The 27,039-nt window shown below is 30.1% G+C and overlaps 1 protein-coding gene and 1 long non-coding RNA gene across 6 annotated transcripts in view; one reads left to right on the top strand and one right to left on the bottom strand.

Moving 5' to 3' along the window:
* Positions 1-1,713: 1,713 nt before the first annotated feature.
* LOC126746810 (uncharacterized) lies at positions 1,714-26,204 on the bottom strand. Its single transcript, XR_007663990.1, has 2 exons — positions 26,088-26,204; positions 1,714-1,846 (listed from the first exon to the last, which is right to left on the bottom strand). It is a non-coding gene; the product is annotated as an uncharacterized LOC126746810 (long non-coding RNA).
* The window catches only part of LOC126746651 (uncharacterized), a 129,453-nt gene continuing 128,529 nt past the window's right edge, over positions 26,116-27,039 (top strand). For 3 of the 5 annotated variants that reach the window (XM_050455022.1, XM_050454996.1, XM_050454994.1), the window contains exon 1: positions 26,117-26,472. The gene's annotated coding sequence lies outside the window, so the exon portion shown is untranslated. Of the gene's footprint in view, positions 26,473-27,039 lie in introns of all 5 variants that reach the window. The other 2 variants (XM_050455012.1, XM_050455003.1) reach the window with 2 other exon arrangements.

Here is a 27,039-nt window from a genome sequence, read left to right as displayed (position 1 = left end):
AATAAAAAAACCTACTATAATAAAATCAAAATATATTGCACTTATTTTGTTATATAAAATAATTTCTCTAAAAATCATTGTCGAAGACAATTTTTTAGTTTCGTGCAACTTATTCGCGTTCAACCTCCAAACTAGAAACTATTACAATCTGTAAGGAAAAAATTACTGTAAATAATTCAAAATATTATTTCCATGCAATTTGTACCCGTCCCAGTGCCTAGTCTCCTGCAATTTAAGACACAATAGTGGATAAAGGTGTCATGTATCAAATTTGTTATTTCGAGATAAATGAGTTTAAACTTTTTTAATTGGAATTTTTTTATGCTTTTTATATTTTTAAATTTAACAAATGGGATATCTTACATATTATTTCACTTTTTAATAGAAGGATTAATATTTTAAAAAAATATATATACTTTTGGAAAAAATACACTTTGAATGAACATAACACCTTTATCCATTATAAATTTAATTAAAAGAATTAAGGCAACATATGGAAAAAAACGCTATTTGCACAAAATAATTTATTTATTAAACTTATGACACAAAATAAACAGCTTTACTTAACCTAATAAAATATTACTTAGTTTTTCTCTTTTTTTTGACATTTTCTTGACTATCTTCCAAAATGTTTTCGTAAAACCACTTACATTTGAAGACACAAGTGGATAAAGGTGTCATGTTATCTTAGCACGTTTATCCAATAAAAAACTCCTAATAGTGTAGTACATGACAGTATTTACCTTTAACCTCTGGGAATCTCGTTTATTTTTAATATTAGAAGAAAAAAACTCGTAAATATAAAAAATATGGCATCTTTTAAGAATATTTATCAAGAAAAACAGTATTTTTAAAAAATGTGACATGACACCTTTATCCACTTGTGTCTTCAATTATTTCCTTATATGATGTAATTTATAACATTCTGGTCGAAGTCAATTTGTTGCTTTTGTGCAATTGTACAACGAACCTTCAAAGTTCAAAATTTCAGAAGCGTGCATGAATGCATGTTTTCTATATAGGAAAAAATTTTGGAAATTGATCTGACAAACGAAGGCTGACACTTAAATTAATTGAATGACACTTGAATAAATAAAAAAACTACTATAATTAAATCAAAATATATTGCACTTATTTTGTTATATAAAATAATTTATCTAAAAATTATTGTCGAAGTCAATTTATTAGTTTCGTGCAACTTATTCGCGTCCAAGCTCCAAACTAGGAATTATTACAATCTGTAAGGACAAAATTACTGTAAATAATTCAAAATAATATTTTCATGCAATTTGTACCCGTCCAAGTACCGAGTCTGCTGCACTTATTTCCTTCTATGATGTAGTTTATATAAACGTTCTGGTCGAACTCAATTTGTTGCTTTTGTGCAATTGTACAACGAACCTCCGAAGTTCAAAATGTCGGAACCTTGACAACGTGTATGATAAAAATGACTGTAATTATTTGATTTTTTTTTCCATGCAATTTGTACCCGTCCAATTTCTGAGTTTGCTGTATTGGGATAATAAAATAATATTTTTATATATGGCACTTACCTTGATCCCACAATCTATCAATATATAAAAAAATTCGCACAGTGTTGGGCGCCAAAAATGCATGTTTTCAATATGCGAAAAAATGTTGAAAATTGATCTGACAAACGAAGGATGACACTTAAATTAAGTAAATGACACTTGACTAAATAAAAAAAACTACTATAATTAAATCAAAATATATTGCACTTATTTTGTTATATAAAATCAATTATCTAAAAATCATTGTCGAAGTCAATTTTTTAGTTTCGTGCAACTTATTCGCGTCCAAGCTCCAAACTAGGAATTATTACAATCTGTAAGGAAAAAATTATTATTTTCATGCAATTTGTACCCGTCCAAGTGCCTAGTCTACTGCAATTATTTCCTTATATGATGTAATTTATACATATAAACATTCTTGTTGAACTCAATTTGTTGCTTTTGTGCAATTGTACAACGAACCTCCGAAGTTCAAAATGTCGGAACCTTGACAACGTGTATGATAAAAATGACTGTAATTAATTGATTATTTTTCCATGCAATTTGTACCCTTCCAATTTCTGAGTTTGCTGTATTGGAATAATAAAATAATATTTTTATATATGGCAGTTCCCTACATCCCACAATTTATCGAAAAATATATATATAATAAAAAAATCGCACAGTGTTGGGCGCCAAAAATGCATGTTTTCAATATGCGAAAAAATGTTGGAAATTGGTCTGACAAACGAAGGATGACACTTAAATTAATTGAATGACACTTGAATAAATAAAAAAACTACTATAATAAAATCAAAATATATGGCACTTATTTTGTTATATAAAATAATTATTCTAAAAATCATTGTCGAAATCAATTTTTTTGTTTCGTGCATCTTATTCGCGTCCAACCTCCAAACTAGGAATTATTACAATCTGTAGGGATAGAATTACTACCTTATCACTAACCTTCATCCCATAATTGAAATAAAAATATTTATTGGGCGCCAAAAATGCATGTTTTCAATATGGGAAAAAATTTTGGAAATGGAAGGAAATTGAAACATGAAACGAAGAATGGCACTTGAATTTACTGAATAACACGTGAATAAATAAAATACACTACTATAATTAATTTAAAATATATTACATTTATCTTGTTTTATGGAATAATTTATCTTGTCGAAGTTAATTTTTTAGTTTCGTGCAACTTGTACGCGTCCGACCTCCAAAATTAACGATTTGGAACTATTACAATTTGTAAGGAAAAAATTACTATAACTAATTCAAAATTATTTTTCCATGCAATTTGTACTCGTCCAAGTGCCTAGTCTGCTGCACTTATTTCATTATATGTTGCAATTTATATAAACATTCTGGTCAAACTCAATTTGTTGCTTTTGTGCAACTTGTACGCGTCCAACTTCCAAAGTACAAAATTTGAGACTCTTACAATGTGTAAAAAGATCGCTATAATTAAATCAAAATATTTTTTTAATGCAATTGGTACCCGTCCAAGTTCCTTCATAAACATGTAAATTCTAAGCCATTTGCTATAACATAATGAATATATTGATGTTTTACCAAAGCTGTTGAGTTATTTTATTACCTTTTATTTAGTTTTTTTATTTAGTTTTGAGTTATTTAAGGTTTAGGCGAAATAAGATCATTTAACATTTAGATAATAATACCACCGTTTATAGATTACAATATATCTATAGACATCTTTTATTACTCAAAGTACACATCCTCCAATGGATGCCTTGCATTTGTCCAAAATAAGTCGAAATGTTTATGGATCAAATATCGACATCTGCAAATGTGAATTTTATTTTCAAATTTAATTTACCTGGGTCCAATAAATAATTTTTTTTTTAAAAACCATTGCTAAATACATCAGATATCAGTTACTGGTCGAAAGATATTTCTTCATAATGTACCATGGATTGAGGCAATTCTTAAGCATACAGCTTAAAACGAACCAGGAACCATTGAACACATGAATAGTCATTGAATTTTAATTTTTCCAGATTCATTAGACATCCATTATCGATCTCTCTTTGAAAACTATATCTTCATTATAATAAATAAAGAAAAATAATCTTTATGGTATGAAACAAATAAATTACATCTATTCTACATAAAGGTGGAAAGTACCGCTAGGAGTGTTTTAACCACCACAATAAATAATTAAAGGACATAGTACAATTTTCTTAAAAATAACAATTTGAACAAAAATGATTCAGAGAACCATACCAAAATCGTATTAAAATATCAGCAGTCTCCAAAGTTTTTTTTTAATTTAGACTTAAAAGAAAAAGAACATTATGTGTACCTCCCCTTTGAATAAGGAATTCTGATTCAGTAATTTATGTACAGTGCAACTTATACCCAAAAATCTTCTTTGGGTCATATTAAGACAATAGACCTGCTTTACATGCTCACTCACATGAACCCTCCGTAAATCCCTAGTCTTCCTAAATTCCTCTCTAGTATATCTTACAAAGTAATTTTGAATTTTCTGGATTTTATATTTATTTTGTTCAGCTAAAAAAGAAAAGTATCCAGCAATACTAAGCGGTAAACTCTCGGTAAGGATTTTTTTTGTACTAGGAGGCAAAATATCCTTAAATTCATATAATGACTTTATGTTATAATATGACTTTTGACAGATCTTATTTACATGCGCATTAAATGACTTTCGATTATCCATACAAAGACCCAGGTTTATTACTTGATCTATCCATTCCAATTCAACACTATTAATATTTAATTTACTTGATGTTCCATTATTCAAGATTTTTTAATTTCTTGAAAACAGGATTGCCTGTGTTTACCAGAATTTATAAAAAGTGAGTTTTTGTCAGCACAATTAAATTAATTAAATCCAAGGCTTCAAGCAGGCAACCAACCAATGATGGCAGATAAATTTGCAAACCATCTGCATACTTGTGAGACCTGCAGTAAATTATTTTATGAATTAAATCAGCCACAAATATTATAAAGAGAAGTGGTCCCAACACCAACCCTTGCAGGACTCGTCGAGTTATATTTCTCCACATAGAAGTTACCACACCCTCGTCATTAGTCTTTTAAACCACCCGTTTGCCTGAATATTGTAGTTCCTTAGTTTTGCCATTAAAAGTTCTATATTGAGAGTATCAAAGGCTTTTGTCATATCATATATTTATTTGATAGAGCAATATCTGTTGGTACTTTTAAAAGAGTTGTCGTACAGCTATAATTTGGTCTAAAGCCAGACTGAAATTTTCGGATAATGTTTCTGCTTAATAAATAATCTAGCAATTGACCTTTTACAATTTTCTTAATTAGTTTAGATAAAGTTGGCAAAAAAAAATTGGTTGGATTGTTCACTTTAGGTACAAGGAGTAACAAGGGCTTTTTTCCAGATGCCAGGGACACATCTAGGAGATAAAGAATTATTAATAATGTTCACTGGAAGTTTTAGGCAAAGAGGAATGCAAGTTTTTAACATTTTTATAGAGATCTCATCAACTCTGATAGCATTACTTCTAATACTGTTAATTATCTTATATACTTCATTTTCAGAGACTAATTTAAAATGAAATAGCTCCCCATCGATTGATGATTAATTAAGAAATGTATCGAAATTATCTGGATCAATTTGTAATTGAGGCACAGTATCCAGAAAATAATTATTAACAAGTGTTGTCTCCCTTAGATTAGAAAGAATTTCTGCAGGTGCATTGTTATTGACAAAAAGTCTAAAAGACACTTTTCTGCCTTTACGCCACACTTACACAATTTTTAAGATCGATATAATTCTTTCTACTATTATCAGCCTTTAGATAAAGATATTTTTTTTAAAGCTTTATGTTTTAGCTTTATATATTTTTTTAATTATGTGTTAACCACAATGGTTTAGACCCTCTTTGTTTTAGTGGTTTTAAGAGACAATAAACATCAAACAGGGACAGGATTATTTTCATTGCATATTTGAATTTTTATATTTATATCAATAGAGTAGTATAGGTTATGCCAATCTACGTGTTGTAAACTTGCCCTAAACTCATCAGAATATGCCAGTCTTAGACCTCAACCTTTTATCACAGAACTGTTACTTATTTTCAATTTATCACATTTTAATATACAAAAGATTGCTTCATGATCTGTTTAAACTGGACCGCATGGTACAACACCATGACTTTTGACTAGATTTAGTTTTAGTTTTATTGTTGGGTGTGATTTTGGTTGGTTCCTGAATTAGCTAGAGTTAGACCAAAACTTTCTAAAATATCATTAAAAAACTTAAATTCTACAGATTTGTCATATAAAAAGTTTACATTAAAATCCCCAGTACATACCAAAACATTACAATTACAAATAACCGCAGTAAAAACATCATATAGGCAACTGAGAGCAGAGTATGGCACAGAAGGTGGTCTACAACCCCCATTGTTAGTTTATATTTAAAACATATTCAAAGTTTGACATTTCCATTAATAAAATTGGGAGTATCAATGAAAATATTGGACGAAGTTCTTAATATCCTGGCTTCAATAAAATAAGAAGTCATTGGTCAAAAAATAACGTAGGGCCATTGGACCTTGGATAATTCCAATGGATGCGTTTAAAATGAGAGTCAAGATAGTACTGTTTAATGAAACAATTGTACGGAGTTCTGATGGTCTATTTTTACCTAAATTGATCATTGGACCTTTATCCATTTGGATATATGGATGAGGAAAAGTTACTATCCATTGTACATTCTATTTTACTTATCCCTTTGCATCAACAAATTTTCTGTCCAGGGACAATTTTATTTAATAGTTTTATGACTGGAAAAATGTGTGACCTTTGTATAATCTATCGACATCCATTGGTCTTTTTTAAAGAAATTAAATAGATATCCATTGGATATCTGGAATTCTTCGACCAAAAAAAGAGTGATAACCACAATGGAAAAAGTTATAAATTTATGATTTTTCAACACATTCTTCAAATAAAATAAATAAACAATTATAAATAGAACGGTGAGAATATATATTATCTTATTCATAAAACATCTGAAAATTCCCAAAACTACCGCGATATTCCAGACCTAAATTGATCAACAGTCCAGTTTCCAGGACATTCCAAAAAATCCCGTGCAACTCCAGATATAAGAATGAAATTATCAGGAGCAAATAAGGACGCAGAGGTCACAGAACTATTAAACCTTTAATAATCCGCTAACCCTAACAAGAAGTATATCGGGGAACTTATTACGTTACACCATTGGATTTTTAAATGAGAGGGGTGAATAATAAGACACTCCCTTTTTTATTGGGTCGAAAGCTATAAACATTAAAGCATTAATGATAATTATAATATTAGTGTATTTTCTTATAAGAAGATAATATTATTAAATATGCTTATAGGTTGATATAAATCATTTAACTTAAATAACTAAGTGGGACAATTCGGAATATTTTATATAAATTAAAGGTTAAAGCCCAGGGTCTGACAGTAACCATATGGCCGAATATCATTTTGTTAAAAATAGGTAAAACACTCTAATGCCAGATGTGACTTTTTGATGTTATTCGACCCTGCTAATTACGAAATTGTAAAAGTAAAGTATCTTGGATATTTCAAGAATTACCTGGAATTTAGGACCATAATACTGGATATATTTTTTTGTTCTATGTTTACCATTAAAATAATCCAAAAGTCAAATAGTTTTCCAGAAGGTGGTGTTTATGCAGAATTCATATTTTTTAAGGTGATATTGCTTAGATAATTGTTTTTATTTATACTGCAAGGCAATCACAAGTATTTTATTGATCTTTCTTAAGTCATGAATAAAAAAAAGTCTGAATAAAAACATGGAAAGTTGTAAATTATAGTGTCAAGAAATTTTTTCTGCAGAGACACCTATGTAGGAGAAATCTACTATTTTAATTTGAATGGTAAACTTGAAATAGTATGATCAGCACCTCAAAATAAGAAGAGAAGATTGACGTATGTTCTACAGTGGTAGTAATCATGAACAATGCTAATATAGTTTGTGATTCAAGCATATTTTTTCCTCTATTGTGTACAAAAGTTTTGTGAAGAATCCTCTACCAATTTAACCAGGAACAAAATCAAGATATATTTTCCTTCCTTTTATATGTAACACTATAGAGATAGTGTTCCGATAAAACAGGCACTTTCTCACATAGTTATATTACTCCTTCATACAAAAAGTAATGTAACCATCTCTTTGGGCACCTCTAGTTGTAATAGTAAAGGATAAGAAGCAGATCAGATTTTGTGTGGAATATCGACGATTGAATAATGTTACCAGAAAAGACTTAGTAGCTATCCCCTTCCAAAAATTTATGATATCCTGCATACGCTGTCAGGTTTATAACAGGGTTTTGGATCTGAAGAGCGAATACTGAATAAAAATGCATCCAGAATATAATCTCCTCATCTGGCTCTTATGTAAATTAAACGATAAAATTAAAAAGTCACAATGTATCAAATACCTAGGAGTTTACTTAGACGAAACTTTTTCTTGGAAAACACAAATTTAATATGTTAAAGTAAGAAAACTTACTTTTAAATTTTATGAACTAAAAACATTAAAATCAGTTTATTTTTCCTTAATTGAATCAATTTTGAGCTATGGTTTGGTTGTCTGGGCAAGTGCGGGTAACACTGTTTTATCTAAATTACAAATAACACAGAAATGGATAATTAAAATTATGATTTTTAAAAACAGAAGATAGACCCTACAGAACTTGTCTTCAAGGAAAGCGACCTGCTGTCACTTGAACAACTTCATATTAAGGCAACTATAAGGTTTATGCTTAAATCATCATTTTATAAAAAACAAATAAGGACCTAAGCTCTATAATATGCCAAATGAAATTAGGTCAAGTCCATACTATGAGGTAAAAAAAGACATAAATAGGTGGATAATAGAAAATAAAATAGAAATTTCCTATCTCCTTTAATTTATAATGATTTAGATGTTAGAATAATACCATCATATATGTATAGTGTTTCAGTATCAGTGTTTCTCTTAATATATGTATAATTTTTTTTTTTGGCTGGGAATATTGGTAATAAATAATAGGTTTGTTTAATGAGAAATGGATATACAGTGTGTCCTAGGATGAGCGAATTTATACGTAAAAATGACAAAAAATTTTGGGGTTGAAATTTGACTGTTTGGCATCCAGCCCTGCTTGATTAAATATAGCATATTTTTATTGTTTTTTAAACTAAGCATGCCTTGACACGAGCATTTTTTAAATTTTATGAGTAGGTAAAGTAGTATTTCTAGGCAAGATATAGAAAAAGTTTATAAGAAAAAGTTGTTTAGAATGCAAAATTTTGCCCGAATTATTTAAATTATTTATTTATTATTTATTCTCCCTTTATTAAAAGTTTAAACAAAAACTAAATAAATATTATTAGTTAACTCTTTGAAGTACTTAGGGACAAAATTTAACCCACCTATTTATACAACTCTACGTGTATGTTGAAGTAAAATTGAACCCACCTACAATTGTTTTTTTCCCAGTAATGTACGTCGGTTTATTTATTAAACCATCTGACTATATGATCATATAAGCACAGATGTAAATAGCTATTTACATCTGTAATATAAGCCTTAGAGATTAAGCGTATAAAGTGCAGATGTCGCTAGATTGTGCCTAGTGATTTAAGTGGTTATTCGTTTGTTTATGTTTTGTTGCACGTTTCGTTCTAAAAAGGGTAAGATATTTTTTTTTAAGTTTTATTTTTTTTTTTGTTAAAAATATTTGATATACTTTTTATATAACTGTTTTATACTAAATAACTTGAAATTATTGAGTTACTTACTTCTATATTCTGTATTTTTAACTATGGGTTAAATTTTGTCCCACCATACAAGTAAGGTTTTTTTTAGGTACGAGCAAAATATGTGTAGTTGATATAGTGACCGATTTCCAGAACCATTACCTTTTAAGCTTATTGGTTTGACCGAAAAGGATCTTTATAATGAAATTGAGAATATTGAAAATTCGGACAGTGAATTTGTAGGCATTCCATCAGATATCGACTCGGATAATGACAGTTGTAATGGAAATGATGTAGACGAGCCAGAAATCACAAATAATTTATCAGAACCGGATAATATGGTGATATTATCATCTGATGAAGAACCGGAGGAATGGGACCCCGAAGACCTTATTCCACTGAGCGAATTAAAAACATTATTCAAAATACAGTGGAGTAAGAATAATAAAACGGTTCCACCTGTCCAATTTATAGATATTCAGGACTAGCCTAAGTCATAGAATATTCAGGACTAGCCTAAGTCATAAAGCAACTAGATAGGGCGACACCATATAATATTTTTAAACTTCTGATTTCAGACAAAATTGTCGAACATATGGTGTTTTAAACAAACCTCTACGCAGAACAAACTTTTCCCAATTCCGGCAAAAGTTATAAGCCCACCGATAGTGTAGGAATGCGTACATTTATTGGTATAAACTTACTAATGGGTATCAAAAAGCTGCCGTCATATCGGGACTACTGGAGTATTTTTACATGATCCCTATATTAGTAGACTAATAACTTGGCTTAGTTGGCTTTGGTTGGCTCCTAAGTAATGTACATCTTAATGACAACAACTTCATGCCCAACCGAAATTCCGATAATTTTGATAAATTATATAAGGTAATTTTCAAGCCTGTCTGCATCCTCACGAATTTTTATCAGTGGACGGGTCTATGATAAAGTTTAAAGGCCGATCTACGATCAAACAATACATGCCTGCAAAGCCAGTAAAGAGAGGCTATAAAGTGTGGATGATAGCTGACAGCACTGGATATTGCTGGGATTTTGAAATATATTGTGGCGAAACCGGTCCTGTTGCAGAAAAATGTTTGGGTACCAAAGTAGTGCTTCCGATGACACAAAATTTAAAACACAGGTATCATAAAATTTTCTTTGATAACTTTTTTACAAGTGTAGCCCTAATGGATCAACTGTAACAAGAAAAGTTATATGCCTGTGGTACCGTTAGACATACCAGAAAAAATATGCCCCAATTTCTGGAAGATAAAGCAATGCACAGAGGTGACTGTCACTCGTACGTGAGTTCTACAGGACTTTCAACATTTAAATGGCGCGATAAAATAACAGTTCAAATTCTTTCAAATTATCACAACCCAGATGACAAAACTGAGGTCAAAAGGAAAGCGAAAGACGAAAGACGGCAGTGTAGAAAACATACCTTGCCCAATAGCGCTGACTGATTACAATAAACATATGAACTCAGTAGATAAATTTGACCAAATGAGGGCAGTTTACGGCCTCGACCGAAAAAGCAAAAAATGGTGGCATAGAATCATGTTTTTCTTTATTGATGCTGCTGTTGTTAATGCTTACGTGCTTTACAAGTTATCTGAAGGGCCTAAAATGAACATGAAAGAATTTTATTTGAATATTATAGAACATCTAGTTGCTGACAAATTGGTAACATCATTACAGGGTACCGAAAAACCATTACCAACTCCCATCAAATAAAGGAAACCTTCCCAACCAGAAACGATTGGACTTACTCAAAGTACACATCAGCCAGTACGAACCAGTAGACGAAGATATGCAGTCTGTAGTTCCAAGGAATTTGAAATACGCACAAACTGGACCTGCAGCGTGTGTCAAGTTCCCCTATGTTTGGGAAAGAACAAGTCTTGTTTTCAGTCCTACCATACAGAATAACTTTAGGCAGTGGTATGGTGGGTCAAAATATGTACCATGGGTTTTTTAAAGAAAAAAGTAAAAAATCTGATATTTCTCAATGTTACGTTTTATTTTAGAGCACCTTGAATTAGTTTTTATGTTTTTTTGTTCTAAATAAGAATTAAATTTTTTTGTACCACTTGGGTAAATTTTTACCATTTTTTCTGTACCTCAAAGAGTTAAAACAGTGAAAATTATTGCCCTTGGTCTAATTCTGTTTCCGATCGGTACGAATTTTTTGCTGGTGGAATGCATGCCCCTTATTATATTGGATTCTTTTTTGCTGCATTTACGAGTTTTTTGTCGAACTTTTTAAAATATAAACATTCTCAGTTAAATTAGACAGCTATATGATCACTATAAAACATTGTTATGCACACAAGTTATGCACAAAAAACGTACATATATCATCTTATTGTAAAGTTATCGGCGGTGCTGAACATAAGCAAATCTGAATTATAAAGAACTTTTAGCATTATCATGCCAACAATAATAAAGTACTCAAACTAAGGTACTTGCATACTTTAGAAGAGGGGGATAAATCGCGCCGAAAATTTTACGGATTTTCATAAAAAAATAATATTCTCGGACGAATCTACTTTCATGACAAATAATTGGTGTAATTTCATCCCAAAAATCTCGATTTTGGTCCAATATAACGCCAAAATTTATCCATGGTAAGAGGCTATATTTTCAACGTTAGGTGCGCCATATCTTACCATTTAAGTATTATTGGACCATACTTTATTGAAGGATCTCTTAATCAAGAAACGTATCTTCAAATTTGGGAATGATTTTTTGAAGAATGCTTAGAACCTTTACCAGTTGATCAAAGAATAAATCTAAATCTTGTAATTCAATTTCCATTGAGAAAATTAGAAATTCTTTTAAAATGCTTAGGAAAGATATTGTTGTTAATAAATGTTTCGATATTATATAAATTTAAAATAAGTAAATTAAATAAAATTTTCTTGTTAAATTAGACGTACTATGTACATTTTATTACAAACATATTTTTGAGGATGGTTTGTAACTCTTAGATCAGTGATTTAACTATTAGATAAATAAATTAGTTAGTTTTTCTCTAATAATTAAATATGAATAAAAAAATTAATTGGTACACAAAATGTAAAAATCAAAGTAGGCCTATAGTTATGAAATTTGGTACTCAGGCATAATTTTGCATTTTAAACAACTTTTTCTTATAAACTTTTTTTATATTTTGTCTAGAAATACTACTTTACCTACTCATAAAATTTTAAAAATGCTCGTATCAAGGCATGCTTGATTTTTAATAAATAAAAATATGCTAAATTTTATCAAGCAAGGCTGGATGCCAAACAGTCAAATTTCAACTACAAAAATTTTTGTCATTTTTACGTATAACTTCGCTGATCCTGGGGCACACTGTATATATATGTATATATTTTTTACTTTATTATTGTTGTCAAAACTTATTATTAAGGACACACATACAGTATTTTAAATACCATAGTGCATCAATAAAAAAAGAGGCATTGGCAGTATGATTATCTTTTTGTTATTGGTTAGGTAAGTTTATATATTATATAATAAGTGATGTTAGCCTGTAAGAAATTACTACACATTATTGTATTGTATAAGTCAACATAATGAAAATCAACAATATTTTTAAAGATTTTATTTCGATAAGGTAATGTACTATTATTGTAACTTGAGTCTAAACTTAAGTCTGTAAAATGTGTTTTACCTTAAATAAATAAATAAAAATAAGCACAAGACTCGACTAGAACAAGGCTTTAATAACTTACAGTTGCACTCTGTAATATTCCATCCAGCTTTAAAAACTTTATAGAGACAACTATGGGATTGCTATCTTAGACTTTTGCTATCTATGACCCCTTTGTTGTATTGGGTTTTCATTATCGTTAATATATTTAACTCAATATTTAAAATGTTGCGAGAATTTTTTGAATCATCATGAGAAATGACCGAATGAATAATATCCGGCAGACAGTTTGCGGATGAAAAATGTATTATTAAGCAAAGAAGTTAAAGCATGTCCTGGCATTTTAGCAATTTATCGTAGTCCCATGTTGGGCGCCAATAATGTGCTAATATTTTTAGATATTACGGACTTAGAGCTTAGAGCACAATGAATTCTTAAAATATCCTGTAGATATATCATCTATTACGCCTTTTTTGCCTTTTTGGAATAGGGTGTAAAAAATCAATTAGCCCTAGTTATATTTTCTTAGGGTAGGTGTACATTAAAGTTTAAGCTTCACCAGATGGGACTTCTTTGCTCCTGATAGTTCAGACCACACATCTGGAATATCCCGGGAATTTCCTGGAGTGTGTCTTTTAACTTGGTATTTTAATAAATAAACCATTATAGCTACACAAACTAATGTAGTACTAAACGGACCATATTTCTAAATTTCATAACCCTGATACTCACTTTATTGTCATTTATGAAAGATAAAACTAGTAACTCCAAATCTTTACTTTATTACTATTTCCTTATGGAAAAACTAGTCATTCAACATATAAGCACTCACGTACTTATATCTATCTTTGACCTCTTTGCCGTTATTATTTTTTAATAGTCAAGTTCCTCTTTTTGGAATATGCGACATTTCCTGGATTTATCAGGAGCTATAAGTAAATAAAATCGTGCATTTTAAATCTCCAGTTTTTTTATATATAGGAAATTGTATTGGAGAGATAGGTTATTTGCCATATTATAAATACGAAAGAATCCATAGGCCCCAATTATATTTTCTTAGGATACACTAATATTTAAGCTGCGCCAGATGTGGTCTCTTTGACGTCCTTTACTCCTGATATTTCATACCACACATCTGGAATATCCCGGGAATTGCCTGGAGTCACAGCGAACTGGATTCATTTCTCTATTTATACTGATAGCATCGTATTCTATCGAAAAAATAGGAAATTTAATAAAAATATTTAAATATTAGTTAAAGTGTCTTCTCATCTCACTCTTGGACTGAGAAATGAGAGAAATAATAGCTCAGTAATATCGTGCTATTATAATAATCAAATTATTTATTTATTATTATACGGTTATTCAATAAACATTTGTCACTAAAATATAGACGTAAAAATAAAGAAATGATTATGGATCGAAACGCTGAAGATTTCACCTTTACAATTTTATTATATTTTCAATATCTGTAGATAGACTTTTACATTGGATCTTATAGTAAAAAGTAGTAATATAAATTGGGAAAAGCCATTCAGTCTTGGATATACCTTAATTAATTAATTTTTAATATCACTGAAATAAAGTATAATGACAATAAAGAGCTTTCCATTCAATAAACATTTCTTTCCAATATTAACGACCTTTGACGCAAAAAGTCTAAATTACTATATACCCCTAATACAAAACTCCATCATTATATCGTACCCTTATATACTCGATACATATGGCGCTCTTCTCACCCTATTCTATTATTAGAATAAATGTGTATGGTTTGAATTTCACCAGATGTAACCTTTTAAACATTCTTTGCTCCTGATAGCTTAGACCTACACGTCTGGAATATCTTGGGAATTTCCTGGATTCCTGGACTTATTTATTTGTTAGGCGAGGACAGTAAGTAAATTTCAGTTAATCATCTTTACAATAAAATGTCAATAAATATTTTTTCACTTACTGATTCTTGATAGTTAAATGTTACATGATTAATACTAAATAAAGTCACTATAAAAACTGGTTGTTGGTAAAATTCTAGGTAAAAATAAGGCAGTATGGCCAAGCCGTTTATCGGGTGTCCGGGAGTAATAGCCGATAACCAGCATACTTGCTAATATAGCAATTAAATATTATTTAAGTAAGTGTAGTATAACAATTGGTAACGTTTAATATTGTGTCAAAACTCTGATGTTCATGTTAGATATTAATTAATTTTAAGTTTTTGGGTTTTTTTGTAAATAAAGCTTTTTTAAAAGTAACAACGCCAGGCTGTTATCATTATTGGCGCTGCGAATAGGATAGTTGTGATTCTGCCCTTCATCGGTGTTTCCGTTGTGCAGAAGTGATTTTTAAATCTTAGCCGACTATCCGAATCAAGGACCTTGTGGACGTGCATCCAGAGTGTCCTACTGAGAGGAGAAAGAAGAAATAAGTGCAAGAAAGTTTAGTGATCGTGTGATCCAGTGCCTAGTAAGCGTACTGAAGAGCGATGCTGTAGTGCATCTATTGACACCACACACCCAGGCAGAGAACGACGCCGACGTTATTGTCGCCCTTCTTCCCCTAGCAGTCTTAACATTCCATCAGAAGGACCTATTAGTGATTCCAGCAATACCGCTATAGTCTTTATGGATTCATCCTTGCCTATACTGTAAGTTTTTCTTTTTTGCTAAATTGCCTTAATGTCAAGCCCTTCTAACCATTTGCAAAAAAATACTGTTAAAAAATAGAGCGTTTTTAGGATTAAGCTCAACTCCTAATTTAAGACAAAGCTGAAGTTCTTCAGACTCACAAGAACTAGCTGAGCTTTTAGAAAATTTAAGTTTAAGTTCCGAGGAAAATTCAGCATCAGTTGTAGAAAACACTTTAAGACCTTTAGATTTAAATATGGAAACCCTAAGATTCCATTCATTACTCTTACCCACTTTTTCAGGCGAACAAAGCCATTTAGAAAGTTTCATTATCTCAATTAATGAATTTTTTTCTCTTCATGATAGTGAAAATGCTGATCAAAACAAATTAGTCTTAGCAGCAATAAAATCTAAATCTACAGATAAAGCTAGAGCCTTTTTACTGTCTAGGCCTGATTTAACTTCCTGGCGCTTAATAAAGGACGCATTACGAATTAAATTCGGCGAACCTATTACATATAAAATGTCTAGACACACAGAGAATATTTTTCAATTTGTAGATAGGCTTAAAACATTTGTGCAGAGAATAATTGCAAAAATACAATACGAGGTCAATGATTACAGCGCAAAAATCGCATTGCTTCATCAAGTTGAAAAAAACCTCAATTTTAATTTTGACTGCCAATTCTCTACAAACACTAAAAATATTACTCAGGTTACAGCAACCGAATACACTTGATGACGCTTATAATCACGTTTTAAATTACAACATGATTGAATCGCAAGTGAACTTTACAAATACAAATTCAATTTTGCATCGCAATCAATTTGGTACACCCCTAATCGCAATAACTATAATTTTCCACAAAACCAATCATTTAGAGCCTCTAGTCAGTCACACTACCTAAATCCACTTTTAGCTCCCATGTCATTCCCGGCAGACCAAAAGTTCCCTAGTCAACCTGTACCGATACAACCCCGATCCGTTCAGCACCGACATTACCCCACTAATACCCAGATTTTGACAACCCCGAACTATATTTTGTAGAGCAACCCCCCGATTTTGACGAAGCAACTAAATGTTTAAGCCCTGATTTTATGTACCCACCACAAAATTGTGAAAATCAAAATTATGTTGCCACGCCCAATAGTCAAAATTTTTCTGACAATCCAGAAAAAATTTTCAGAACTTGGCCTCGAATCAAACAATAATTGCACAAAAAAATAGAGCTGTCTGACTCTATAATAAGTACAAAAATCGCAGATCTCTATCCAAACAACATCTTTTTTTGAGCCATTTGAAGTGACTGCTTGTAAAAGAGTCTATAAAGAAAATAAAAATCTAAAAATAAATTTGTTAGAAGAACTAGGAATTCATGAATCATTTGACATGCGCATTTTAAGCTGGCATAATGATTTTGATGCCTTAAGAGGTACAAAAGACTTAAAGCATTTATCTGAGCTAACCCTAGTATGTAAGACCGGCCTTTAAGTGTTAAGTGATCTGGCAATTTTAGCAATTAAGATTCCTATTTTTGAACAAAAAATGTGTCAATTGAATTTTGTTTACCCTATACCAAACAACGAATCAAAAATTCTTGTTAGTCCAAGCAAATTTTACTGTAGTAAGATATGGTATAGTAAATGTTTAGAAATAAGTTCAAACTGGATGTGCTCTAACCCTATTGCTAGTAACTGTTTACCACCAGCAAATTGTCGATATGCTATAGCTCAAAACAACTATCAAGTACACACTGTGACTTATAAAAAATGTTTGCTCTTTTGCTCAAAAACGCCAGAAACAATTTATGAAAATTGTTTTCACTTCCAAAAAACCACCCTTCAGGATTGTGCACTTATTTTTAGTTAATGTGATATCATAATTAGTCAGCAAAAGTATTCCTTAGACTCCAACAATATTTTTTTTATACCCCCAAAAATCGAAAAACTTCAACCTACAAATTTGTCTATAAACTTAGACATTTAAAATACCCCAGAAAAATTCAAGAAGATCTTGTAGAGACTTTGCAACCTAGCTATTAATTCGCTTTATAATGTATCGTATTTTATGTTTATGGTTATCTCTATTGTATTTATATGTATCTTAGCCTTAGTTATTTATCTTTGGCATAAACAAAAACATTTAAAAGCCATCCCGACTAAAGTTCTGGAAAAATTAATCAACGAGGACGTTGATCGCTCTAAGGCTGGAGGAGTAATAGCCGATAACCAGCATACTTGCTGATATAGCAATTAAGTACTATTTAAGTAAGTGTAGTATAATAATTGGCAACATTTAATATTGTGTCAAAGCTCTGCTGTTGATGTTAAATGTTCATTAATTTTAAGTTTTTGGGTTTTTTGTAAATAAAGCTTTTTTAAAAGTAACAACGCCAGGCTGTTATCATGATTCGGGTTAACCCATTTTGCCCCAGTGATGCATTTACGCAACACCTAATTTATTTATTTTTTTTTTGTTGCAGCTAATTATTTTCTGTTTGAATTATCTAGTTTATTTTAAGAGAACTACAATGCAACCTTAGGAAAAACCTGGAAATGTTTGTTCTTTTACCAAATCAATGTCAAATACGGCAAGACGAATTGTAGTAAAAAATTTTCTTTTTTTCTCGCTGTATATTAAATTCTAAAAAAAATTGTTTCGGGTTTCTTTTTTTAAAGCAAACCCTGTTTTCTTCAAATATGAACATAAATCCTTACAGTACATATGTTATTACGAATCAGTTATCTTTATTGGCGATAAAAAAAAATGCAACAAAATCTGCTGTTGCGAAAACGCATCACTGGTATAAACCATAAAACAACATGTGACTTTTTTACGTTTGAGCCTGTCAAGAAAGGAATAATAAACGGGAACTAAAGTGCTTAGATTTGCAGTCTAGCGAAAGAATTTGTGTTTTACGGTTCGCGTCGTCGTGAAACAAGTTTAAAATGGCTTATAGGCGGTTTCTTACTCAAAAAGAATTAGTAGAAGCTATGGAGGAGATTGTTTTAGAACAAGAGGAAGGTAAGTTATAAACTTAGTGATATTTGTTTACTATGTTCCACAAAATTTAAATTTGTTTTATACATTCGATTGTTCCTATCAAAAATTGTTTTAGGGTATATCGATGAGGTTTATATCCCACCAGACCCTGATGTCCTTACCGACGAAGAGACCTTTGATGATGAGGCCAATTTATGCGAAGTAGGGGAGCCGAAAGATATAGCAGGGACATTTGAGTTACAGGGTCCCTCAGACAAGGATTTTCAGGCTGAAGCTAAGACAAAAGGTCTGAGAAGGATCTGCCAATTTCGCCAGGTACTTCAAACTCGCCGGACTTTCAACAGAATTTGATTGACGATTCGTCCGACGATGAAACGCTTGCTTCCATTCGGAGAAAGTTACTTGCAGGTAAAGTGCCTCAGCAATCCCTTGGAGCAAAATGGGAAAAAGGTGAAATCAGCTACACACACTCTCCAACCTCAGTAGAATTTCAAAGTAAAGAACATTTAAAAAATCTATATAGTGAAAAGACTCCATTAGAAATTTTCTTTTTATTTGTCGACGATGAAGTTGTGAACCTAGTATTAGAGTTTACGCTAAAATATGCTAGAGATAATAACCGCCATAGCTTTTTATTGCAGAAAGATGAATTTTTAGGTTTTATTGGCACTCTCCTTTTATCGGGGTATCATAAGCTATACATATAGCACTTCGTCTTATAAAAACAGAGAAAATCACGGTAATTAGAAATCTTGCAACAGGAATCAACGAATTACGTTTCGACAATATAGGTCATGTGTTGACCCGTAGTCTTGACAAGGCACGAAGGAGGTGTCGAATATGTCACAGTCAAACTGTATACAAGTGTCAAAAGTGTCAAGCGCACCTACATACTACTTGCTTTGCTGAGTATCACACGGCGCCATAAAACGTAGTACCAAATATTATATCGTATCGTCCCACTGATGCGTTTTCGCAACATTATGAAATGTAAAATATGTTTTGTTCTACACTTTTTTTGTAAAATATTTGTTTATTTTTAATACAATCAGTTAATACTAGACTATTTGTAGTTGATTTTTTTCACCAATAATTTTTTTTAATGCAAATAGAATAATAGTTTTGATTAATTGTCCCAGTGATGCGTTTTCGCAACAGAATTTTTTTTCAAAAATATTGAAAAATTTTTTTTTTTTGTTTCGAAATATTGTTTTTAGGGGTAAATAAATAAAAAATTTCTATATAAGTGTTAAATTTTCTTATTATTTTTACCCTTGGGCATAAATGGGTTAAAGAACTCAAATGGTCAACCCCTGACTCATACAATTTAATATAATGAAAAATATGGGTCATGGCAGTTGTATATGTTTTCGGCCATCTGTTGTTTTTTGCAATTTTTTTTATATAAAGCTTAATAATGGTATTAGAAGCTTATAATTAATTATAGTACATTTATATATTTATTTGATTTTCCTGTAACAAGGTATATGTAACCTGTTGGAAATAAAGCTTATTATTATTATTATTATTATTATTATTATTATTATTATTATTATTATTATTATTATTATTATTATTATAGCAATGAACAGTAATTATTACTTATTAAAAAATTAAATGTAATAAACCTTTGAATTTTAAGGATCCCAGGCTCTGCTTCCCTCTAATTCTAAGGAATATTTATACAAATTCTATAGTAATTTTCAGCCACTAGTGGATAATATAGAAGATACTAGAGACACATTTTCCATTGCAATATTTAAACTACAATAATAAAAATTGAATAACATTAATGAAAAAAAGAAGAAGTTAGAATTAAACACCAGTACCTTTTTTAAAAAAAAATGAATAGATAATTTGGATATTTAGTTCTTATGTTCCAATTGTAATTAATAAAAAAAGCGCAAGCATAAGGTCAATTTTAATTATCTTAACCCCAATTTGGTTCTGAAATGATAATTTATAAAACAATAAGGATGATGACAGATAAGAAAAGGAACAAGGTAAATATATTAAGTTGACCAGAATAATAATGAAATTAATATTATTGGACACATGTACCGCCTGTGATTTCAAAAGTAAGATAAATGGAGAAAGTGCATGAAGTTTGGTGTAAAAGAGTAATGTTTCATGTTGATTTTTATATCATTTAATATGGTAAAAAGGGGATTCATACAGTTATTATTTGGATATTTTCATTATTTCAGATTCCAAGCACAGAACCTAAATATAGAGAAGTGTGGGTTGCCTTTTGGTTTCTCAAAACCGAATTATTGTGAATTGTCTGTCTGTGTTTATAATAGAATAATATATAGAGTTGTTTATTTTCACTATATAAACATTTGCTAATTACAAACCCTCATAAAATCATCAATAATTTGATTGTTATAGATGATGGTTCAAGATTATCAAAATAATAAACCAAATATTTTAAAGTGTAATAATTAGTAATAAGTAATTACTTTCTTTCATAAATTTTAAAGAAATTCTTAAAGTACAAGAAAAATAACAGATCTAACACAACTATCTATTCTTAACTAAATATATATAACTTTCTATTTTGTATTTGTAAACATAACCTCTCAAAAACTTTAATTGTTATATTATTGTTTGATTAAATGTTTGACGTTACAAGTTCCCGTTGTAACGCGCGTTTTCAGGCATTTTCACATAAATTATTACATTAAATATCTTGTTTTAGCGCAGTTAACAATTCGCCAAATGATTTTTTAAACGTTCTGTAATAATTGAAAAAATTATCAATATACTGCCGAATATTTATACTGGCGGCTAGCGACAAGTTTTCCACTTTGGCTTTCACATTGCGCGCACGCGTTAACATTTGGCGCGATATTTAAATAGAGAAATATACTTAAATAACGTACATAGGATTAAAGAAGAGGTTAGAATTTAGAACTTTTTATTTTTAGTTTATATTCACACTATACACCAGGTGTATTTTAGTTTATATAAAAAAATGCGCTGAAACTTGAAGTCGAAATCTAAAATCGCAAAAAATGATTTTAAATATATATACCCTAATAGGGTATTGGTATGTCAGTAAAATATTAAATTGGATTAATTTTAATTAACCCATACTATTGGAAAATTGAACTTAAGAGATATTGAATTAAAGAATTGAACTAATAAGATTTCCATTAAGATTTTGGAAATATAATTGTTTTTAGCGTTTTAATATTTTAGCGCTTAAAATAATGCCTTTCGTTACATTTTCTTTTAGTTCGAGCATAATTTGATTTTATCTAACATAAAATCAAATTTTATGTTATATAGATTTAATAACATATCAAAATAAACAGCTAAATTATTCTCCAAGTAGCATATTTAGTGAAATTTTATTGACTTCCTCGCTATTCGGTTTCGTTATCCCATCTTTTTTTGAGCCTACTACATGTTTCTTTTTCTTTTTAAACATTCGTCGTTGTTGAGCAATTTTCTTATTATGAGGTATGACATTTTTATTTATTTTGCTATTTTGTTTATTCCGTAAATCTCTGAATGCTCTTATTTTGGGCACAAGGGAAACTAATGTTTGTTTTGCTATATCCAATTCTTCATAACTTTCAAGACTGTTAATAGTTTCTGATATTTCCAGTTTTAATTTCTCTTTGTCAGTTTTGAAATTTTCAATTTGGTTTGCTTTTTTCTTCAATAATGCATTGATTATTGGTTTTTCCTCATTAACGTTTTCGTTTTCGTCAATCATCAATTCGGGTTTATCATCATCTACAAAAAAAAACTTGGAAATCTAATCAAGAAGAATAAAAGCCAGACTCATATTTTAATCCAATCCATTAAATCTAAACTAATAAATAGTAAAAGGTTTGTCGGACTTAATGATCTTCTTTATTTTTTAAGCAATACCTGTATGGCTCTATTTTTACAGGTAAAAAATTTCTTTTTTGTGGGTGTAAAATAGGTAAAAAATAAATTATATAACATATTTTGACGTATACAGGGTGTTCACAAAAAGTCTGGCATTAAAATGTTATACTTTTTTAAATGGAATACCCTGTATATTATTTTTATAAAATACCAAGTATTTATTATAAAATACCAAGATTTTTAATATATCACATGTCATACTTTAATGCAACTGTTTTGAAATACAGAGTGTTGAAAATAGAATTTTTATAACTTTGAGGGTTCTAAAGCTGATACTAGAGAAAAACGGATTTCACTTTCCTATCTTAACTCTTTAAGACCTTTTGAGGTTAATGTCAAATATTATTATGTAAGTAAAAAAATCTAATTCTCTATCTATTTCAAAGCTCTTTATTTTTAAAACCGGTTGAAAAAGGTTGAATTAAAGTATGATATGGTTTATTTTAAAAGATTATGATCATCTAATGTTTATAACCAATTTTACTCACGTCACTAACAATTTGTTGTACTACTAACACCAACATTGTTATAACCAAAATGGTTTCTACACAACACCATTACACCAAACCAACCTAAAAACATTCAAAATACCTTGTACTTATATTCATCCTATTTTGTTAGTTTTTCTTGAAAAAAAAAATATGATTGACATTTAAATATAAGGTTGAAGAATTGCTTGAAAGGGCAAGTTTTTAAATTCATTGATATTCATTAAAATTTAAACCAATGTTTTAACCATTTGAATCCTCATACGTATAATGAAAGGAAATCATTAAAACTAACTTGCCATCAATGAATTTAAAAATTTCAGGTTTTATTTTTCAGATAATACATATAGTTACCTACCATAATACTGCCCCATTTCCTGATAATCCTGATTACCAGTCCCAATAACATTTTGAGATTTTAAAAACCTGCATAGAAGGTGTATGTGTTTGCACATGTTCCATTTGATTGAAGAATCCAAGCATGAACAGGTATACCTATGAATACATTTATTTTGACACTGACTACACACCAATTTGCAGTTACAATCTATCTGCCGTTCTTCAATTTGATATAGATCATTTGTGGACGATGATGGTATAATCCAGCCATTTTTATTTACTATTACTGAAGACACATTTAAGGTTTCACTGGTTTTATATCTAGTTCTCAATTCTTTTAATTTGCTGGAAACTTTTCCCTTATTTAAGACAATTAAAAAATCCCTGAAAAACTTCATTAAAATATAAATAGCATAATCAAGGCGCTTATTTATTTTTCCGTTTAAGTAAATATACTTTATACTACGATGCATTTTTTCTATATGCATATTTGTGTTAATGCAAGTATCCATTCGGTAGCAGTAGGCCCATGAAGCAATATTTTGGGTGTAGAATTTTTAAAATAATGAGCAAAATCTGTAGTATCTGGATCTTCTGACAAATTCGTTAGAACGACACTAATCATTGTGGAAAATGCATTCTTGTCTGTTTCCTGGAGTAATGTCCGAAGTTTTTTTATATACTGCCACCTAAAATAAAGAGAAACATTATTTAAAGTTGTGTTACTTAGGTGAATTGTTACCGAGGGAAAACCACAAAAATAATAATTTTAAAAAATCCTTAAATCCAATCAACATTTGAAATAAATAAAAATAAAGCATATTATGACATTTTTTAGTGTGAAATATACCCGCTCTCTAAAACTTTATATAAGGATTCAGCTTTACAAAAATTACCAACTAGTCAGCTCATATTTAAAATTAATAGGCAATATTAAATAAGGAATATAATAAGACTATTCATTGTTTTTTGAAACAATCTTACTCATTATGACACATGACTGCTATTACATTATCACTGGATTTTTTTTGAAAAAAAAAGTCATGTAAAAAGTTAAAGTTAGAAAACTTTCTAAACCTATGACCTATTAAAGTTTTTATGAACATACCTGCTTTTCTCTTGAAATTATTTTGCTTAAGTTGGTACGCCAAGCTCGATCCAAATGCCAAGCGCAATAAAGTCTGTGGAGAGGCATTTCCATTACCATAATCTAAGCATTATAGAAAACTGGAGCCATATCTGTGTCCAGAACCAAAGACCTTTGGTTTCAAAGATCTTTCCAAACAATCTTTTACAGACTTAAAAAATATTTGCATCATATGTTCATCAGATCGGTTTGAAATCAGAAAAGCACATGGAAAACCTTCACGCATATCATCCAATGTTAATATGGTAGTGAGGTTAAATCCATACATATTTAAGCCAAAAGTTTAATACAAATACAGTCATCACCATATCTATCTAATATTTCAAGCTGACCTTGATTCATAATTATCAATGCAAAATCATCTTTTTTTAATAAAGGGTATTTATTGCAACATTCTTCTTGAACTTTATAAAGGCATTATTTTAAGCGCTAAAATAATAAAACGCTAAAAACAATTATATTTCCAAAATCTTAATGGAAATCTTAAAGTTCAATTTTCCAATAGTATGGGTTAATTAAAATTAATCCAATTTAATATTTTACTGACATACCAATACCCTATTAGGGTATATATATTTAAAATCATTTTTTGCGATTTTAGATTTCGACTTCAAGTTTCAGCGCATTTTTTTATATAAACTAAAATACACCTGGTGTATAGTGTGAATATAAACTAAAAATAAAAAGTTCTAAATTCTAAGCTCTCCTTTAATCCTATGCACGTTATTTAAGTATATTTCTCTATTTAAATATCGCGCCAAATGTTAACGCGTGCGCGCAATGTGAAAGCCAAAGTGGAAAACTTGTCGCTAGCCGCCAGTATAAATATTCGGCAGTATATTGATAATTTTTTCAATTATTACAGAACGTTTAAAAAATCATTTGGCGAATTGTTAACTGCGCTAAAACAAGATATTTAATGTAATAATTTATGTGAAAATGCTTGAAAACGCGCGTTACAACGGGAACTTGTAACGTCAAACATTTAATCGATAATTCTGTGGTTGGAATCTTTGGTGTGACACTCAAATTACGAGACTGTTGTACCACTAACCAAAATTCTTAATATTTAGTTTTAATCTTCTCCCGAAGATGCACATTGTATGATTAGCGAAACATGTAAAAATAAAGAATTTTGGTTAGTGGTAAAACTGTCTCGTAATTTGAGTCATACGTCTAAGTTTAAGGTACATTTAAGGGTAACGGGCAATAAAACCATTATCACTAGGAAAAGTTAATTAGAAGGGTATATGGTCGCGTATTGAAAAGAGTAGTAGAATTCCAGTGTTATCGGTCGGCTCATTATTTTATGTTATACTCTGGTATCTTTGTGCTAATTAAATATATCCTCTTATTACACAATTTATTCATTTATTTTCCAAGGTTTAAAAAACGATTAATTCAGCACATCAATAAAAGAAGCGAGAGCTACATCTCTTTAAAGTACCACACACAAGTAACTAATAGATCTAAGAAGAAAAAAAACTTTAAAGCCGAAAACTGTAAATCGGCGTTCTAGTTCGTAAAAACCCGCAATGACCAGAGCTTATGGGTACTACCTAAAGGCCAAAAGAAGGGGAAACAGCGTGTCCGCCGGTACTCACCCGAACATTTCTCGAGATACGCAAAACGCTGTCGAATCGGTACTGCACACACGAACTTTTCCAATTTTTCTTCGGTTACGGCGATTCGATTCTGGTTTTCGGTACTACCATACTCTATATATTCAAAAATTTAATTAAAAAAAAATTGAACATTTACGTTTGGTGAATTGAAAAAACCAGTGCCAGCAAATAAAAGACACTAAAAATATTTACAAAAAAAATTAAATCGTGTTTGTGTATTTAAGTGAAATTAATTAAAGACTCTTCTTTGATTGGAAAGTATTATATACTTGGGTGAAACTCTGCCGATAGCTTGATTGGACGTGATTTTTTGTTATGGTGAATTAAAGAATTTTATTGGTTTTGTGTTTTAAACAAATTGGCGGTAAGTTTAAAATAATATTTTATAACAAGGGTAATATACATAGATGTACAGTAGTGGCAGAAAGTAGAGCAACTTCTTTATTTTAAACACATCTATTTTATTTAGTAAGAAAATACAATCATATTGGAAATATAATACCAATAAGATCTAAGCATTATAAATCTATCAACAACTTAACTTAATATTCTTTGTTTATATTTTTTATGTACAAAAATTAATTCTGGGGCGGAAAAAAGTAGAGCAACTTTTTAAGAATTGATGTTTTTCTTTTAGTAAAAACTGAAATACAATTACAATTTTAGTATTTTGTAAAATATCCATCATTTTTGATAACTTCACAACGGTGGCGCATAGATTGCAGTAACCTAAAAATTATTACTGGGTCCATATTAATACAAGCTTCGTGTAATGCATTGAACAATTCGTCCTTATTTTTGTAAGTTTTCCCCCTTATTTTCCTATCCAAAATTTCCCATAGGTTCTCGATGGGGTTTAAATCTGGTGATTGACTTGGCCAGTCCATTACTTGAATATATTGCTGTCTAAACCAAGCCTTTACATATTTAG

The sequence above is a fragment of the Anthonomus grandis genome, chromosome 2 (assembly GCF_022605725.1).
Source record: "Anthonomus grandis grandis chromosome 2, icAntGran1.3, whole genome shotgun sequence".
NCBI lineage: Eukaryota > Metazoa > Arthropoda > Insecta > Coleoptera > Curculionidae > Anthonomus > Anthonomus grandis.
The sequence above is the reverse complement of the archived record's forward strand: the minus strand, read 5'-3'. Positions and strand labels throughout refer to the sequence as shown.